This window comes from Poromitra crassiceps, assembly GCF_964638095.1.
Source record: "Poromitra crassiceps genome assembly, chromosome: 9".
NCBI lineage: Eukaryota > Metazoa > Chordata > Actinopteri > Beryciformes > Melamphaidae > Poromitra > Poromitra crassiceps.
Window position 1 is genome coordinate 14,382,157 of NC_139630.1, and position 19,601 is coordinate 14,401,757.

The 19,601-nt window shown below is 43.3% G+C and overlaps 1 long non-coding RNA gene across 1 annotated transcript; it reads left to right on the forward strand.

Moving 5' to 3' along the window:
- The first annotated feature begins 16,823 nt into the window (after nucleotides 1-16,823).
- LOC310782920 lies at nucleotides 16,824-18,362 on the forward strand. Its single transcript, XR_014553056.1, has 3 exons — nucleotides 16,824-16,950; nucleotides 17,674-17,715; nucleotides 17,856-18,362. It is a non-coding gene; the product is annotated as an uncharacterized lncRNA (long non-coding RNA).
- Nucleotides 18,363-19,601: the final 1,239 nt, after the last annotated feature.

Sequence of the window (19,601 nt, forward strand, 5' to 3'; positions counted from 1 at the left end):
AGCAGTGGGCAGCCGCAGTGCAGCGCCCGGGGACCAACTCCAGTTCTTTTTTGGCAGTGCCTTGGTCAGGGGCACTGACAGGAGTATTCACCCTAACATACATGTCTTTTGGTGGTGGGAAGCACCCGGAGCAAACCCACATGAACATGGGGAGAACATGAAAACTCCATACAGAACGGACCTGGGACGGACCGGGGTTCGAACCCACGACCTTCTTGCTATGAGGCAACAGTGCTAACCACTGATCCACCATGCCGTCCTACACAACTGATAGAGGTCTAATTGTTGGATATACACATATCTAGAAATTTTAATATGCAACATATTTTTGGTTCACAAACGTTCAGATTTGGGCTGAGCAGAAAGCGTTATTTTCTAACATAATTTTTTACCTTTTGGATACAGATTTGACAAAAGTGCATGTTGTTGTGGTCACAGGCGACAGTAGCACAGCTCCTCAGGGAGACACCACAAGAACAGACTCAGACACCTACAATCAGCAAAGTGGCTAATTAGCATAAACAAATTAACACACTTTGCACAGAAACCAATTAGTAACAAACTGTTTATCTCAGTAGGGGTGGTGGAGCCGCACACACCGCACACCATTTGTACCATAGAGACCACTATGTTTTCTATACAGATTCTGACCAATTTGCCAATTTCCATTAAAGCTCAATGCAGTAATGTAGAGGTAAGGGGCATCCGTGTAGTGTAGCGGTAGATTCCCTGATATGAGGGTCGCAGGTTCGCGCCCCCATCTTAGATTCGGATTCACCCTGTGCTCTATTTGTGTATGTATGTTGTATGTATGATGCATTGTTGTTGCCTATATATGGTATCGTGTTGGACTACTGTTGCAAAGCAAATTTCCCCTCGAGGACATTAACGTTTTGTGAACCTTGAACCTTGATTACCCATTTTTGTTGCCTGAAAAAGTTGCCTTTGCATCATTACTCTCCCATCTCACTGTTTCTCATGACAGACTCTGATATCTCCATCTCACTGTTTCTCATGACAGACTCTGATATCTCCATCTCACTGTTTCTCATGACAGACTCTGATATCTCCGGCGTGGCATTGTTCCTCTTCCCCACCTCTTTGGCTTCAGGATCATCAGCAATTTCCTCCCTGCACTCGCTCCTAATGAGCTCATAGAAAGGTAGAGGTCAACACTTCCTGTGCTGCTCAGAGTGCAGACAGTCAACACTGCACGGGCCCAGGCCTCTGTCAGGCCAAATAAGCATAACCAATGCATTACCACAGGGGTTTTCAAAGTCTGAGACTGTGGGCCTCCCCTCAGACAAAGCTCGAAAAAGCCCGCCCCCCTTTAGTTTACTTGCTTAGTTTCACTCAATTCATGCCTAGAAAAAGGTCTGTCTGAAGGCATTGATTTGTTTCTGACTCTGGGAAAGTTTTTACAAAAACTACTGTATCTCTGAACTATCTCTTTAAACAAATCACACACATGGAGGCTATTTTGATAACTAATGTAATAACTAATGTAATCTTTCACTTTTATTCACTGAGCCTCTTTGGAGCCCCCCCCTGGGGAGGCCCGCCCCCCACTTTGAGAACCTCTGCATTAGAGCACACACTTTATTCAAAAAAGACAAATTATGGTTGTGTTACTATTGAATCAAATGCAGCGCAAGTCCACTGGTTAGCAATCTAAATCTCTCGCGTACGCATGCATAGGATACTCTGAGTCCTCTGTCTGCAAAAACATGATCTCCTTGGTGGAGGTAAATCTTGTTTACATTGTAACAAGCCAGTGGCAGTGCTGAAAGATGTTTACATCGTAACAAGCCAGTGGCAGTGATGAAAGATGTTTACATTGTAACAAGCCAGTGGCAGTGCTGAAAGATGTTTACATTGTAACAAGCCAGTGGCAGTGATGAAAGATGTTTACATTGTAACAAGCCAGTGGCAGTGATGAAAGATGTTTACATTGTAACAAGCCAGTGGCAGTGCTGAACGATGTTTACATTGTAACAAGCCAGTGGCAGTGCTGAAAGATGTTTACATTGTAACAGGCCAGTGGCAGTGATGAAAGATGTTTACATTGTAACAAGCCAGTGGCAGTGATGAAAGATGTTTACATTGTAACAAGCCAGTGGCAATGCTGAAAGATGTTTACATTGTAACAAGCCAGTGGCAATGCTGAAAGATGTTTACATTGTAACAAGCCAGTGGCAGTGCTGAACGATGTTTACATTGTAACAAGCCAGTGGCAGTGCTGAACGATGTTTACATTGTAACAAGCCAGTGGCAGTGCTGAAAGATGTTTACATTGTAACAAGCCAGTGGCAGTGATGAAAGATGTTTACATTGTAACAAGCCAGTGGCAGTGATGAAAGATGTTTACATTGTAACAAGCCAGTGGCAGTGATGAAAGATGTTTACATTGTAACAAGGCAGTGGCAGTGATGAAATATGTTTACATTGTAACAAGCCAGTGGCAGTGCTGAACGATGTTTACATTGTAACAAGCCAGTGGCAGTGCTGAAAGATGTTTACATTGTAACAAGCCAGTGGCAGTGATGAAAGATGTTTACATTGTAACAAGCCAGTGGCAGTGCTGAAAGATGTTTACATTGTAACAAGCCAGTGGCAGTGATGAAAGATGTTTACATTGTAACAAGCCAATGGCAGTGATGAAAGATGTTTACATTGTAACAAGCCAGTGGCAGTGCTGAACGATGTTTACATTGTAACAAGCCAGTGGTAGTGTTGAAAGATGTTTACATTGTAACAAGCCAGTGGCAGTGATGAAAGATGTTTACATTGTAACAAGCCAGTGGCAGTGATGAAAGATGTTTACATTGTAACAAGCCAGTGGCAGTGCTGAACGATGTTTACATTGTAACAAGCCAGTGGCAGTGCTGAAAGATGTTTACATTGTAACAAGCCAGTGGCAGTGCTGAACGATGTTTACATTGTAACAAGCCAGTGGCAGTGATGAAAGATGTTTACATTGTAACAAGCCAGTGGCAGTGCTGAACGATGTTTACATTGTAACAAGCCAGTGGCAGTGCTGAACGATGTTTACATTGTAACAAGCCAGTGGCAGTGCTGAAAGATGTTTACATTGTAACAAGCCAGTGGCAGTGATGAAAGATGTTTACATTGTAACAAGCCAGTGGCAGTGATGAAAGATGTTTACATTGTAACAAGCCAGTGGGAGTGCTGAAAGATGTTTACATTGTAACAAGCCAGTGGCAGTGATGAAAGATGTTTACATTGTAACAGGCCAGTGGCAGTGATGAAAGATGTTTACATTGTAACAAGCCAGTGGCAGTGCTGAACGATGTTTACATTGTAACAAGCCAGTGGCAGTGCTGAAAGATGTTTACATTGTAACAAGCCAGTGGCAGTGATGAAAGATGTTTACATTGTAACAAGCCAGTGGCAGTGATGAAAGATGTTTACATTGTAACAAGCCAGTGGCAATGCTGAAAGATGTTTACATTGTAACAAGCCAGTGGCAATGCTGAAAGATGTTTACATTGTAACAAGCCAGTGGCAGTGCTGAAAGATGTTTACATTGTAACAAGCCAGTGGCAGTGCTGAAAGAGGTGTGGCTCAGAAAGAAACAGAATTCTCCACAGTCAGACTTTGTTGTCATTGAAGATGTATTTACTGTATTATTACATCATACCATGGCTGTATTGAATCATGAAGACTGTATCACGTATCTAATCTTATAAACATGTCATCCCATCCCTATAATGAGCAAAGCTCAATGTGACCAATTAAACTGCACCCATAGGATGAATTCCCTTTTCTCAATGTATTTGTATAGGATGCTGAAATTAAGAAAAAGCAAAAGAATCAACACAATACATTATCCAATATACTACAATTCGGTTCAATCCCCGGGACCGGCAGGATAAATCTGGGTGGGGAAAGTGAAAAGGCAGCGCTTGCCCCTCCCTCATTACCACCACTGAGGTGCCCTTGAGCAAGGCCCTTAACCCCAACCACTCCAGTGGAGCTGATCAGTGGCCAACAGATCAGACTGTGGTTGTACTGGTCAGCTTCCAGGTATGAATGTGTGTGTGAATGTGAACAGGGCACTCCTGAAAAAGAGAGCATTGCTCTCAGTGAGACTCCCCCTGTATAAATAAAAGGTAAAAAAAACAAAAAAAACAAGCAACCACTGATGGAATACAGCAATAAACTAGGCTACTGTATGCATAAAGTAACTAACTTAGAACGTAGTGAACATAAGATAATTTCCATGCAGTTCTAAAAGGGCATGGGTTTGATTCTAGATTATTTTAGATAAAAAAGGCATGTATGCATGTATGCACATGTATGTATGTATGTATGTATGTATGTATGTATGTATGTATGTATGTATGTATGTATGTATTTATGTATTTATGTAAGTAATAGTAGCTAGTAAAATGTTGGCTACTTAAGTACATGTAAAATGAAAATATACTATAAAAAGTCAGGTACAATTATTTGATTAGACTACATGTATGCTACTTCCACACTAAATAAAATATGCTGTGTTTCAATCAGAATTGTAATCTTGCCAGGGTGGATAAGCCTCCCGAAGTAGACCGTGTGACACTGAAACCTAATACTGTAGATGTAATCAAACTGTTTTGCCATAAATCAAAATATCTGCCTGATATATATAGCTAGATATGTGTGTGTGTGTGTGTGTGTGTGTGTGTGTGTGTGTGTGTGTGTGTGTGTGTGTTAAACAGTAAAGTTTAATTGCAGTGATTTAGGCCTGCAGGGTTGTGTGGTTTATTCTAAGTAGCTGATAATAATCGCCAAGCTCCGTCAAGTTCACACAGTTAACAAAATAATACTGAAAATAAGGAGATTTTCCTTCACAATAAAGTGCAAAATGTGCCACAGTGAAAGTAAGTAAATATGTAAATAAACAATAAATAAATGAATGGATAAAAAAAAAAAAAAAAAAAAAATACAAGCACAAATCCGCAATAGCTGAGGCCAGTCAGAGTTGTCATGTTGTCACAATGGTTATCTGCATAAGTGATGTGACACACATGTTCATCCCATGCAAGAACGATGCATCCGCTTCAAGTGAGGACCAACACTATTTTGTGGACCAACCGACCGACCAACAGTGACTGGCTGCTGCTCATTTTATTTTATTGGCCGCAGCTAGTAAAATAAAATAAAATAAAATAAAATAAATATTTGACTGTAGTTGTTGGAGGCGGTGTGATACCAGGAATATTTCTAAGTGTAGGGTATTCTGCTTACCAGTTGAAAAACTCAATGCAATGGTGGCCAGTGTTGGGCAAGTTACTTTCAAAATGTAATACGGTATACTACATATTACTAGTTACTTTCATTTGAAAGTAATAAGTTACTTTACAATATTACTTTCCGTGTAGAGTAACTCGTTACTTATTTCACTACTTTTGCATTACTTTTACCAAAACAACAACAGCAGCAGAATGACATCGCCACCCCAGAACCATCCCGAAAAAATAATTTCAACCGCCTTGAAGTCAGTGTAAACAATCCAAAATTCTAAATGTTATTATTTTCCTTTGTTATTGTCATCTATAGTGGTTATTTGCATAAAAACACACAGTTTGATTAGGAAATGATTGTATTTTTTTTAAAATATGTGCTTTGATTTAATAAAATGTAACTCAATTTGTAACTTGAGTAACTGGTATAATATTACTGAAATCCTATAGCCTAAGTAATAAGTTATATTACTGAGTTACTGCTAAAAGTAGCCTAATATATTACATGTAAATGTTACTTTTGTAATGAGTTACCCCCAACACTGATGGTGGCACACTGGCAAATGTATTTATTTTGAAGATTATAACCAGAAGTTGCCTACCCTATTTTGGCTGTCTTGACTTTGGTATTTTGCCAAATGCAGCCAAACCACTGAGCCAAACATAATAAATTCTCTAGTTTAGCGGGTCGCCCCGCCCTGTGTCGACCTCTAAACCAATGAAATGATCAATGGGCGGGGTCACAGGTTCGCTCTCTAGCTCTGGCCCTGCCCCTTTCCGCAGGCTGCAGCTGGATGGGTGTACGTGGAGTCAGAAACACACGGGAGACGAAAGCGAGAGCCGCGGCTTGTAGGCTACACTGCAACCTGCCTGCCGTCAAAAGCCGCTCCTGCCCGCTGCTGCCCGCTCCACAGGCTGTCTCCACACCCAGCCTGGAACAGCGCTCAACACTCACTCCTCCGCAGGACAGCGGAGCGGGACTTTGGTGTGTCTGTTGTCTGTTCCGAACTGACGACAAGCAACAAGTTTCTCTGCAACTGGTGCGTCTGGATAACCTGACGCTGCCAGATGGATGAGTTTGCTTCACATTCTGTTTGTGAATTTGTGGAACAATGCCGCCCCCGTCTGGTGGAGTCAGGCTAGCGTCTGGAAGGAAGGTAAGAACATTTCGTTTTAATAATACAACTTGGGTTGCTGCTTTTACTGTAACTATGCATGGCAGTTAGGCGACGTGTAACACACCGCATAGGGAAGAAAAATCCTAATCTGGACCACAATTAGGCTAATTTTGCACGTGTAAACAGAAAGTCGAATGATCGGATTGAAATGTCTACTTGTTTGTTTATTGTTTTCCAACCTGTAGTACTGGGGTCAACTGAGCCGTCGTTTGCGAAACCACAGTCAAGCCAGCCGCCACTTGGTTTTTGATGCGCGTCTATTCGTGCTGTAACGACTGTACTGCTGCTTCACCGGTGTTCAGAGCGGGCTAAAAAGTCGAGTGTCACAATTCTTTCTCACATTTACTTTACCACACTAGATCGACATTACAACAAACAGTGTATTGAATGACTGTTGTTGAATATGTCACAAAAGTCCTACCTTATTGACCGATCGTAGCAGGAGTTTCACATGTGTATAGCTGCATTCGCCGGATGTAGATGAGACAGTCTGTTTTAAGAGACTACATGTTGATGCTCTCAACAAGATGGGGAAAAACAGGCATTTCCGGGACTGGTTTTTCAAAATAAAAGCACGATTCGACTCCAGTCTAGACCACACAGATTTGGTGTTTTTTCCGACTTTCTAAGTACTGTACAATCGCATAACTCCATAATCCCACACCATGACTGACATAGTTGTGTACACTACACCCCTGGGTATACACTGTCATGAAATTAGCAATTTTCACGGTGCCATTTTGGAGAAATTGATAGTCAAAGTCTCAATACTGACCTTGAAAAAGGTGTTTTTTCCGCCTTTTTTAAGTACTGTACAATCACATTACTCCATAATCCCACAATTAGAAAAATAATTGATTATAATCACAAATGTTCTCCTCTCTTAACAATGTAGACAATCAAAATGTTCCCACATGGTTCCATGGGACTAAACTTGATCAAAAAGCAGTCTGCAGTGTTGTGTGTGTGTGTGTGTGTGTGTGTGTGTGTGTGTGTGTGTGTGTGTGTGTGTGTGTGCAGGTGTGTGTGTGTGTGTGTGGGTGTGTGACACAAAATGTTTGAGAGGCTTATAAATCAGTCAACAATGTGAACACCAGCCCACTTCAATAAGGACTTAGTTACCATGTGTTTGTAAACAAACAGTCCCAGCTGCTGAAATATAGCCTACAAAAGGAGGAATAATATGCAATCATTCATTCAAATTTAAACCAAACCAAACCATTTTTTATGCGGGTGGCATTTTCGATTGCAAAAATGCAATAAACCAGTTTTGTTTCATTGGCTGAGTCATAAATTACATTTTGTTATTACTTTAAAGGTCATTTTCTCTGGGAATAACAAGTTAGTCTGAAATGATAAATTCCTGCTCCTTTATTTTACTTTACCTTTTGCCCACTATCAAAAAAATGTGGCAGTTACAACATTTTGGGGGCAGTTTGAAAACAGTAATACATGCATAATAAAGTAGCTGTTTTGATGTGAAATGAGCCCAGATTAAAATGCACAGAGTGGCATCTTGTACATGAAAAGCATTATACTCCTGTTCCAAAGAGTGTGCAATCACCTGTATGTGTGAGAGAAAGCTTTCTTCATTAAATAGTCAGAGCATCGCAGAAATGGAAATTAAATTCATTGAATGAAAATGAAATTATTGAAATCTTGGCCACAATTCTCTGCCCTCGATCGCAGTTTTTAGCGGCATTCTGAGATTTCTTGGGGTATTCTTACCATTTGCACTTCCCCAGCTCCCCAATTTCTACATTTCTTCCAGCAGAAAATGAATCATCTGATTTGCAGAGGTTGTGTTGGGTTGGCTGACGACCTGACATCAGAATGCATGTATTCATTTCTGCATGCAAAGTTGAGTTTTCCATCAATTGTCCAAGTAGGGCTGGATAAGATTCATAACATTTTCTTTCTTAGTTTGTTTGATGGTTGTATCTATGGCCTCCATGTGAAAATTAGGGAGGCTTGGAAAGGGGAACTGGGCATTGGATTATCCTGTTAGTTGCACAGGACGAGGTTGTCCATGATACACTCCTGCTCCGTTAAGAGCAGACACCAGCTGATCTAGAGTCTGTTCATGATACAGTCCTGCTCCGTTAAGAGCAGACACCAGCTGATCTAGAGACTGTTCATGATACAGTCCTGCTCCGTTAAGAGCAGACACCAGCTGATCTAGAGTCTGTTCATGATACAGTCCTGCTCTGTTAAGAGCAGACACCAGCTGATCCAGAGTCTGTTCATGATACAGTCCTGCTCCGTTAAGAGCAGACACCAGCTGATCCAGAGTCTGTCCATGATACAGTCCTGCTCGTTAACAGCAGACACCAGCTGATCCAGAGACTGTCCATGATACAGTCCTGCTCGTTAACAGCAGACACCAGGGCCCCGTTCCAATACCCATACTTCCATACTATTTAGTAGGCAAAAAAATAATTAGTATGTCCCAATACATAGTATGTCAGATGCAGTATGCCAAGAGTACCAGGATGTTGTACTACATCAGCTCCTATTTCGGAGTATGGATCGATGCATGCTGCGCTAGCCAATCTTCCCCACAATCCTTTGCGCAGCGGACATTCTTCTTCTTCTAATGTTTTATGGCGGTTGGCAAACAACTTTTTGTGCATTACCGCCACCTACTGGAGTTACGTTGCACTGACTGAGCTGCATGTATAATCCACGCCCACCTCCATGACGCCGTCAATAACTATGATAAAAACACTGACAGAAATATGCACGTTATTATACTGTTAAGAATGAGACTGCATGTAAGTATCATCACATCAGTTTATTAGAAACAACAACATACATTACAATATAACAGCAATTTGTTTATTTGATTGTCTGTTCCAATTTTGTAAAGGATAGGTCTGAATTTTTTGTATAATGTACTGTTTGTTATTGCCAGACTTTGTTTATTGAATAAAAAAAACAAAAAAAACAACAACAAAAAACTCAAATGTGGCGCTGCGGACGTCGGCGGAAGTGAGCAAGAGGTCGGAGTTCAGGAAGCTCACGTGATGACAGATGTAGTGTGTCCCAATAGTATGCATTTTGCATGCATGCTACACACTACAATCCATACTTTGTGAGGGCAGCGGCAGTACATACTACAAGAAAGAAGTACAAGTATGGGTATTGGAACGCAGCCCAGTTGATCCAGAGTCTGTCCATGATACAGTCCTGCTCGTTAACAGCAGACACCTGTTCATCCAGAGTCTGTCCATAATACAGTCCTGCTCATTAACAGCAGACACCAGCTGATCCAGAGTCTGTCCATGATACAGTCCTACTCGTTAAGACAGCAGACACCAGCTGATCCAGAGTCTGTTCATGATAGAGTCCTGCTCGTTAACAGCAGACACCAGCTGATCCAGAGTCTGTCCATGATACAGTCCTGCTCATTAACAGCAGACACCAGCTGATCCAGAGTCTGTCCATGATACAGTCGTTAACAGCAGACACCAGCTAATCCAGAGTCTGTCCATGATACAGTCGTTAACAGCAGACACCAGCTGATCCAGAGTCTGTTCATGATACAGTCCTGCTCGTTAACAGCAGACACCAGCTGATCCAGAGTCTGTCCATGATACAGTCCTTCTCGTTAACTCATTGAGTGCCAAGGACGTCGATCGATGTCCAATACGTTTTTTGACGGTGGGACGTGGATCAAAGCTTCCTTTATCTCCTGTACAAATATTGTAGCTATTGGAGGTCTATAACCTATTTTACAGAACCCTTAGGTGGCGACAGTGCTCTCCAGATTACAGAAAGGCAGAGAAAAACAGAGAAGAAGTCGTTGGGGAAACGGAAATCGCATCGCATCCGTATGCATCGATATGCATGAAGCATAACGTTAGCTGTGCCTGCAGCAGCCAATCTGCTCCCACAATTGAGCTCCTCCGTGTCCGCTGCGACAGCCCATCCGCATGATCAGCCGTGGAGTTGTTATTATTCTCAACTGGAAGCATGGGAGCCGGTGACAAACACACGCGGAACGCTGTAAAAAAGCTGGATGTAGCGCACCCTTCACTGTGCACAGCAAACTCAGCAGAGAGCCACCAGACACTCCTACGGAGGAGGGGTTTGCAGTTGAGGGGTGGGAGGGGGGGGGGGGGGGGGCACGCAGAGCAGCACACAACACTGACCCAGACAGACCCAGACAGCAGGACAGGATTGGCAAACGCAAGCCAGAATATCCGATGCCCACCAGCAGCAAATCAAGACCAGCAAGAAGCTGCAACCAGCAGCGCACGCAGGGGCCAGCGCTGCTGGTTGCAGCTAAAAAATATTATTCTGCCAAACAAAATTCCCTGGCCTTCACTGTTTTATTGAAGGAAATTATTTTTGAGGTGTGACTACATCAGAAAATTAGCTTCAGAGTCAGTGATGTGCTTGAAATGTTTAATTTCACAAAAGGGTCATTATCTCAGCTTCTAGAAAAAAATGGCTGTTTTTGGTTAAATCAAGCTATCTTCTCCGGCTGATAACTAAAGAACGGAAAATTATATCAATAAACCTGTTTTTGCTGATGATAGAAGAGAGTCTCATCGTTCTTTTTGCGTGTTCAGTGTTTACATAGTCATATCACACAATATTCTGTGGGCCTCGAGAAATCACTGAAAAAAGCTCTGAAACTCTGGCACTGGGAGCGTCCGTTCTCCAAAAGTGGCTGGCACTCAATGAGTTAACAGCAGACACCAGCTGATCCAGAGTCTGTCCATGATACAGTCCTGCTCCGTTAACAGCAGACACCAGCTGATCTAATTAAAACTAAAAGTTGTCGGTCTTCTTGACTATTCTAAACTCAGGTTGCACAATATGTCCCTTCTGTCTCGCCCCTGTGTGAGAGGTGTCATCTGTCAGAGGGCACATTGCCTCTCACCCTCTGGTTCTGCCTGTGTGAGAGGTGTCATCTGTCAGAGGGCACATTGCCTCTCACCCTCTGGTTCTGCCTGTGTGAGAGGTGTCATCTGTCAGAGGGCACATTGCCTCTCACCCTCTGGTTCTGCCTGTGTGAGAGGTGTCACCTGTCAGAGGGCACATTGCCTCTCACCCTCTGGTTCTGTCACCTGTCAGAGGGCACATTGCCTCTCACCCTCTGGTTCTGTCACCTGTCAGAGGGCACATTGCCTCTCACCCTCTGGTTCTGTCACCTGTCAGAGGGCACATTGCCTCTCACCCTCTGGTTCTGTCACCTGTCAGAGGGCACATTGCCTCTCACCCTCTGGTTCTGCCTGTGTGAGAGGTGTCACCTGTCAGAGGGCACATTGCCTCTCACCCTCTGGTTCTGCCTGTGTGAGAGGTGTCACCTGTCAGAGGGCACATTGCCTCTCACCCTCTGGTTCTGCCCTTCACTAAATGCATTCTGGCCCAAGATATTTGACAGCTACTCAAAGGCCGACGATAAAAGACCCTTCTATTGTGTTTACTTTTCAATTATCCTAGCCTAAAATAGTTTCTGTCACGTCCAGTGGGTTATCCATTCTGGCCCATACAAACTTTACACAAGTGGAGCGGACTGATTTGACTGGTTGTACTTGAATCTTGCTGTGGTTGTTTGAATTTGTTTCTTATCCACCTTATTTTTGAATGCCCCACTGTAAAAAATAATTGTGCGTACAAGGTCCGGTTTAACGTGACTCATTGTTGCAGCTTGCCATTTCCTAATGTATTCTACTTGATTTGAAAAGATGGCCACCTACACTCAGTCCCTTGTACCCTGGCTGAATTGAACATAACTTGGCCAATAAGTATGTAACATACCAAATAAAACAACCCGTAATATCTTAATTTTATGTAGAATGCAGAGGACATGTAACTGTTAAGTTAAACTCGCGTTCCAGGAATATTGTATTTACTGCGCTGCTCTAAAATAACGTTAGTGGTGCGAGGCTCAGAGAGCCTGTTCGTCCTAGAAGCCACTCGCTTTGCACCAGAAGACAATTGATTTGGGGGTGGAACACGGCAGGATTGGCCAACGCCAACGCCAGTGGCCAGAACTGTCGAATCAAATCATCGACAGAGATGCTATGGCCCGCCTCCCAGTATTCTCAGTGTGCAGATAGATAGAACGTTAGAAATATAGCCAACCACGTTATAAACAACTAACCAATGCTGATCGGTCCGTATGGAAACGGTTGTGCCCGAAATGGTTAAAAGTTATATCAATTTGTTCATTCAGTGGCGTTTTACTGCCATGTAACATAACTAACTAGCGGCTAATATTAGCCACGATTATCACTGCGCTCTTAACACATTGAGTGCCAGCCATGTTTTCATTCCTGTAGGTAAGTTGTGCCAGGGGTGTTTTTGACGATTCTGGCTCATTTTAGAACAGCCGAGGATTCTTTTCTGTTAAGAATTCATGAACACCAATCATCTAAAAATAACTAATAGAATGTGTGCTTTCTCTGTCTAAAAGAGTTAGTTTGCAGAGTTAGTAGTTATGTAGATATTAGCCGTTGAGTACAGCATGGTTTCAGCGTCTGGAAATTTATTCAGAGATAAATGGCTTTTTGTGAAACAGTCACTTTAACCATTCATTTTTGGCATCAGTAAGACCGTCAGACATTCTAAACAATAGTTTTGAACAGTAATTTCCTCCATAACAACAGGAAACACCCCTCTCATTCAAACTCCTCCCTCCGTGTGTCTTCTCCTCCTTCCTCCTGGCTCTAACAGCGGGCGTGTCAGAAGCGCGTTGCTGCTGCCTGCCTGCCTGTCTGCGTGCCTGCCTGCCTGCGGCCGCTCTCGGGCAAGACGAGTCTGAAATGGATTACTGTAAAATCGCCTCGCCATTTCCTTGAATGGCTTGCTCCCGCGGTGTGTGTGTGTGTGTGTGTGTGTGTGTGTGTGTGTGTGTGTGTGTGTGTTCGCGCGTTGCTCCGCGGCTCTGGGGGGAGGGGATCTCTGTCCGTTCTGTGTGTGTGTCTCCGGGCTTCTGACTGTAAAATCGCCAAGCCATTTCCGCGGGAGGCGGCTGCTTTTGGTCCACGGGTCCCGTGGCTGTGGCTTCTCTCTGTCTCTGTCGCCACTTAGTGGTCGGTAAAATAGATTACACACATGCTCTTGCTCCAATAGTTATCTCGAAGATGTAAAAGGGGTTGATTGATGTCCCACCGTCAAAAAAAAAAAATGTTTATGTAAGACGAGTAAACTCGGCTCTGGCACTCAAGCGTTGGATTATGTAAGACGAGTAAACTCGGCTCTGGCACTTAACGTGTTAAAGGGATATTTATCGGCGAGATTTTTGCCAAGCTGGACCTGATTAGTGATTTGCTCCGTTCGCCCAGACGGGTGTCAAGCTGTCAGCAACAAGGCTGGGAGGATCACACCGGAAGAAGCACCCATCAGCAGATCAGGCAAAAATGGCAGCCAAAAATAAGGTGGATACTAAGGATGGGTCTCCAAAGAATATATATTGTTTTCCTTTTTTGCATACCCTGAGGTGTAACCGGCCAGTAGATGTCACCAGATTTTTGTAAAACAGCTTGCCATAGTGATCGCTATCTTTGGCTTCTCGCAATCCACTCTGTGCCTCCCTAAAGCCATGCAGCCATCTTTGATGGTGATGACTGTTGCCAAAAGACTGGTTTTGAGGGGAACCCTCTCCCAGCCGTCTTTGATGGTGATGGCTGTTGCCAAAAGACTGGTTTTGAGGGGAACTCTCTCCCCTTCCTTCAGCAATAAGTGTCATTCTGGCCAATACTCCACTTCTGTTATAACATTTCAGTCTGGAATATGGAATATCTTTCAATAATCTTTATGACTAAAATGCTAAAAGTATGTGTAAGAAATTACTGTTCTACATTGAAGTAAAATGTAAAAATGAACTTGTTGGTTTTGGATTTTTGGGTTTTGGAGTTGGAGAAAAACATTTTGGCATAGTGGAAATTCTAATTGGCTGGTAACTTTAAAATCTAGCAGCCATATTGGCAGGTGGTCAAAAAAGTTAATTTCAAGCCCTGCAGGGAGAGCAGGTGGTGACATAGGAGTTAGTGAGAAAAGGATCAAATATTGGTGTTTAAGACTGAATGATGACATCACAACTGTTCATTTAAAATGAGTTATTCCTCTAAACCTGACTTCAAATGCCCAAAATGTTTTCGCGCCGGCGCCGTTCGGCCCCCAACCCTCAGCAAAATCTGGCCCTTTGGTAGCGAGGACATTTTTTTGTGGTCCTCTCTATCATCAAAGTTCCTGGGTTACGGCATGACAATATTTCTTCGGCCCCCAGCAACAATCTGGGTTTCTCATGTGGCCGCCCATGAAAAATAATTGCCCACCCCTGCTCTAAAATAATGGTCACATATGTCGTCTGAAACACTGAATGGACCGCTGGGCTGAAAGGCATGCACCAGCTGTCTTATTTCACCTCTTGTCATGTAAAAAAAACAGTTATTAACCGGTTAATCGAAAGTCAAATTAACTCATTCAGGGCCAAAGACGTCTTTGACGTGTTATCAGGAATAGCCCAGAGGGCCAATGACGTGTTTGACGTGTTTTTGTTTTTATTACTGCAGCGCGTAGTTCAAACACTTCCCCAGCCTCTGACATAGTATCAGGTCCCTAGCATCTAAGACAACACGTGAACAAACACATACCGCAGCTGTTGTTTTGAAATTGAGCAAGAGGAAAAGCAGAAAACGGGTAACGCTTCCTTGTGCAGACAGGAGAAACGCCATTGAAACGCCCCTCGGCGCGCTGCACGAGCTGGAGTCGCCTTCCTCTGTGCCAGCCGGGAGAAAACGGGAGAAAGTAATCAAGAGATGTGTTTGATCATCGGAGGAATGAGGAAATGATCGATCAGTTTGCGAGGGCGGTGAGAACGTGTTGAATAGCCGAGGGGAAAACGGGAACGATCAAATAGCAGGGAGGATATGACAGGGAGACATGGACGAGGACGGGTGGACCAGAACAAAACAAAATAAACACACAAACAGCTAACAAGGCAGAAGCGGCAGTCACAGCAGCCCGCTGTCCGTTCTCAAGAGCTATTCAGTTGGTTCATGAAATCGCTGGGCTGCGTGCCCTCCAGTGTTGCTCCTGGCCAATCCCAGCGCCACAGGGCGTGGTTATTGCTTATCCTATGTGGGGTTAGAAATCTAAAAGGGGGATCGTGTGTGTGTGTGTGTGTGTGTGTGTGTGTGTGTGCGTGTGTGCGTGTGTGTCTGTCTGTCTGTCTGTCTGTCTGTCTGTCTGTCTGTCTGTCGGTGTGTCTGTCTGTCTGTCTGTCTGTCTGTCTGTCTGTCTGTGTGTCTGTCTGCACACTCACTCACACCGAGTAAACTGTATTGTTGAATGTAAAAAAAAAGCACTTCATGTGTATATATATATATATATATATATATATATATATTTATTTTTTGTCATTTGTGTCCTAACGAATAATATTTACATGTCTGATGTCAATACAGTTCAAAATAAAATAATTGAGAGTGAGTTCTGCCTGAGATTGTGCCCTTTTACAAAAATTGCCTTTTCTCCTGTTTATTTTCTCATGGAGACCTTTTGGGTGAAAACAGGGTGTATATAAATGGCTATAAGTAGAGTACAGAACATGCTAAAAGCTCACTTTTTTTTTCCTGGTGAACCCAGAGACGTACACCTTCATTTTGAGGTATTGCAAATCACTTTGGTGCTAATAGATAATTTACTGTGGGTCTTGAAAGATGACCAACAATTATGAAAATCTTTGGCCTGTGCTAAATATTGGCAGTCCTAAACTGGCCATGAATGAGTTAACCAAAAACGGACATCCCTACTCTATCTCGAATCTCACATTTTTTTGTGTTTGGAGATTTATTCATATCTTGTCGTGAAGTGTTCTAAGATCATAGGAATAACATGCGACTGCTGTTCTAGATTGGCCTAAGAAAGAAGTGATTCCTGTAGACCAGCTAAGTATTTACTGCTATTTAAAATGCAACAATTACCTACATCCATTTGAATCCCTTTTAAATGATTTATGGTTGGTGATAAGTGCTTTATTTGATTTCTGCCTGATCATTTCGCTGAAGTCCAATGTCCAGACTTCTGACCCGCGGACTTTTGGACTGAGCCTTGACAAACATTTGGTCAATGCAGTGTAGTGTGTGAAAGGGTTTGACATGATGTCAAAAAGGGAGAACCGAGGCAGGCTTGACCTCAGAACCCTTCAAGCTGATTTGACAGCTAGGCTAAGCTCTCGCCTCTCGGGGACTTGGCGGAAGCGTGCGTCAAAGAACCAGACGTCTGGACGGTGGGATTCTGCCTTTCTTCTCCCTGATCCCTCTCTCATCTCCCCTTTTCTCCCCCCCCATCTGTCTTTTAACTTGTCTTCTTTTGGTCGATGCACTGCTCTGTCTCCTTCTCCCCCCCCCCCCCCCCGCCTCCCCATCTCTGTCCCAGGTCACAACGACTACATCTGCCCGGGTTAGGGTTAGCCTAACCCTAACCCATAGACAAGAACCGCCGCAAGAGCTGCCAGGCCTGTCGCCTTCGCAAATGCTACGAAGTCGGCATGACCAAGTGTGGTGTGTATCTCTCTGATCTCTCTACCTTACATGACCAAGTGTGGTGTGTATCTCTCTGATCTCTCTGCCTTACATGACCAAGTGTGGTGTGTATCTCTCTGATCTCTCTGCCTTACATGACCAAGTGTGGTGTGTATCTCTCTGATCTCTCTACCTTACATGACCAAGTGTGGTGTGTATCTCTCTGATCTCTCTACCTTACATGACCAAGTGTGGTGTGTATCTCTCTGATCTCTCTACCTTACATGACCAAGTGTGGTGTGTATCTCTCTGATCTCTCTACCTTACATGACCAAGTGTGGTGTGTATCTCTCTGATCTCTCTGCCTTACATGACCAAGTGTGGTGTGTATCTCTCTGATCTCTCTACCTTACATGACCAAGTGTGGTGTGTACCTCTCTGATCTCTCTGCCTTACATGACCAAGTGTGGTGTGTATCTCTCTGATCTCTCTACCTTACATGACCAAGTGTGGTGTGTATCTCTCTGATCTCTCTACCTTACATGACCAAGTGTGGTGTGTATCTCTCTGATCTCTCTGCCTTACATGACCAAGTGTGGTGTGTATCTCTCTGATCTCTCTGCCTTACATGACCAAGTGTGGTGTGGCAGTGTTTATGCTTTTATCAAGCTAAGCTAAACATCCACATGGCAACTGTAAAAGTAAATTATTTATTTGATTTTGTGCACATATTTATCATACTTTGATATTTTGTGTTTTCAGACTCTGAGTCGATGGAGTCCAGTCCTAGTCCCAGTCCTGTGGGTAAGGACAAAAAGTTTCTCATCACACTTACCACATACAAAAAAAGATGTTATTGTATTGTAAATACATGTATTGTAATAATGTATTTTTTATGATATGTATTTTATGGTAATTATGTATTTCTATTCTATAATTTACAGGTCACCCACATGGAAAGGGACGTGGCAAGCCAGATCCTCCTGTCTGGCATAATGGGAGGAAGAGGCTTGGGTGCCAGAGGACATTCCATTCACCGCCATTCCAGGCCCGCTCAACGGTGCTGCTGCTCTTGAATCAGACCAACCTGTGGACTTCCTGCAGTTGATCTTGACACATGAGCTGCTCCAGCATCTTGTAGAGCAGACTAATATCTATGCTGAGCAGATCATCAGCCAGGTCACAGACAAGCCAGAGTCCAGGGTGAACGAATGGACGCCTCTCTCAGTGACTGAACTCAAAAGCTTCCTGGGCCTTCTTTTCCTGACCGGCATAATCCGTAAGCCAGAACTGGGCATGTATTGGTCCACTGACGAGGTTTACACCTCCCCCTATTTCGGAAAGACCATGTCTCGAAATAGGTTCCAACTTATTCTGAGGTTCTTCCATTTTACTGACAATACTGTAGCAAACCCAGGTGACAGATTGTTCAAGGTCCGTCCAGTCTTGGACTATCTGGTAAATAAGTTCCAGGAAGTAAAAGTCAGTAAAAACTTTTTTTTTTTTTTTTTTTTTTTTGTCTGATGTGTCACTGAGGCAAAAAATAAAAGGCTCAAAAGAGAGTTCTGCTTGAAACGGTGTCCTTCACTAAAAACCTCTTTTTCTCCAATTTCTCTTCCAAGGAGGGCATTTTTAGTGAAAACAAGCTAACTTCCACTGCTTGTAACTAAACAAGGAAACATGGTAGAGTTTCAGTTTTTTACAAGGGGTAAGAAGAGAGTCTCTGCTTTATTGTGAGATATGTTGTGTAATTTTATTCCTAGCATAGAATATTCTGTGGGTCCTGGAAGATCAGGAAATATGCTCAAAATCCTGGCACTGGGAGCACACAGACCGAAATGACCCTGGCAGAGAATGAGTTAAATAGCATTTTCATGGGTCTTTGTCTCCGCCTAGTGGTGTGGAGGCAGACCCAGGTACAATCTTCAAAGCAGTTTCACAAAACATAAATCACATTCTAAGGGAAAGGAAAATGGTAGCAGAACCTATCTGAATGAACATACAATAGCTCTACACAGCAATCACTGCACACTAACATATTTTAGAATATATTTTTTTGAACATATTCAACATATTTTTTTAGACATATTTTTAGACATATTTTTTATAGAAATGGACGCTGTCAATCAGCTCGGCCCTCTAAGTATCTCACAGAGAACATTCATCCATACAGTCTTGTATCAAAAGAAAAGAAAAGGCAAAAAACAACTGGAAAATGAGTACAGCACAGAGGTCTCACAAGTAAGGCCTGACATCAAAGTCCTCATTGAGTCCAATAGGTGCCATGGTGCCCATTGGACTCAATGAGGACTTTGATGTCAGGCCTTACTTGTGAGACCTCTGTGCTGTACTCATTTTCCAGTTGTTTTTTAAAAAAACAACTGGAAATAACTGGAACTAAAAAATAAGGTTTTGAAACGTGACGATGGTAAAAACAACTGTTTTATGTGGCTCAGGGATGCACAGGGAGCGTGGAAACTACAGGAGTCCCCAGATCAGGCGCGTGGCCCGCTTCTCGCCACGGGGCGGGCCCAGCGGACCGCCCCCCCCAGCCCCCCGCGCTGACCCCAGAGCAGCTGATCCAGCGCATCATGGAGGCGGAGCCACCGGAGATCCTCCTCATGAGGGACATGAGGCGGCCGCTGACCGAGGCCAACGTCATGATGTCACTCACCAACCTGGCCGACAAG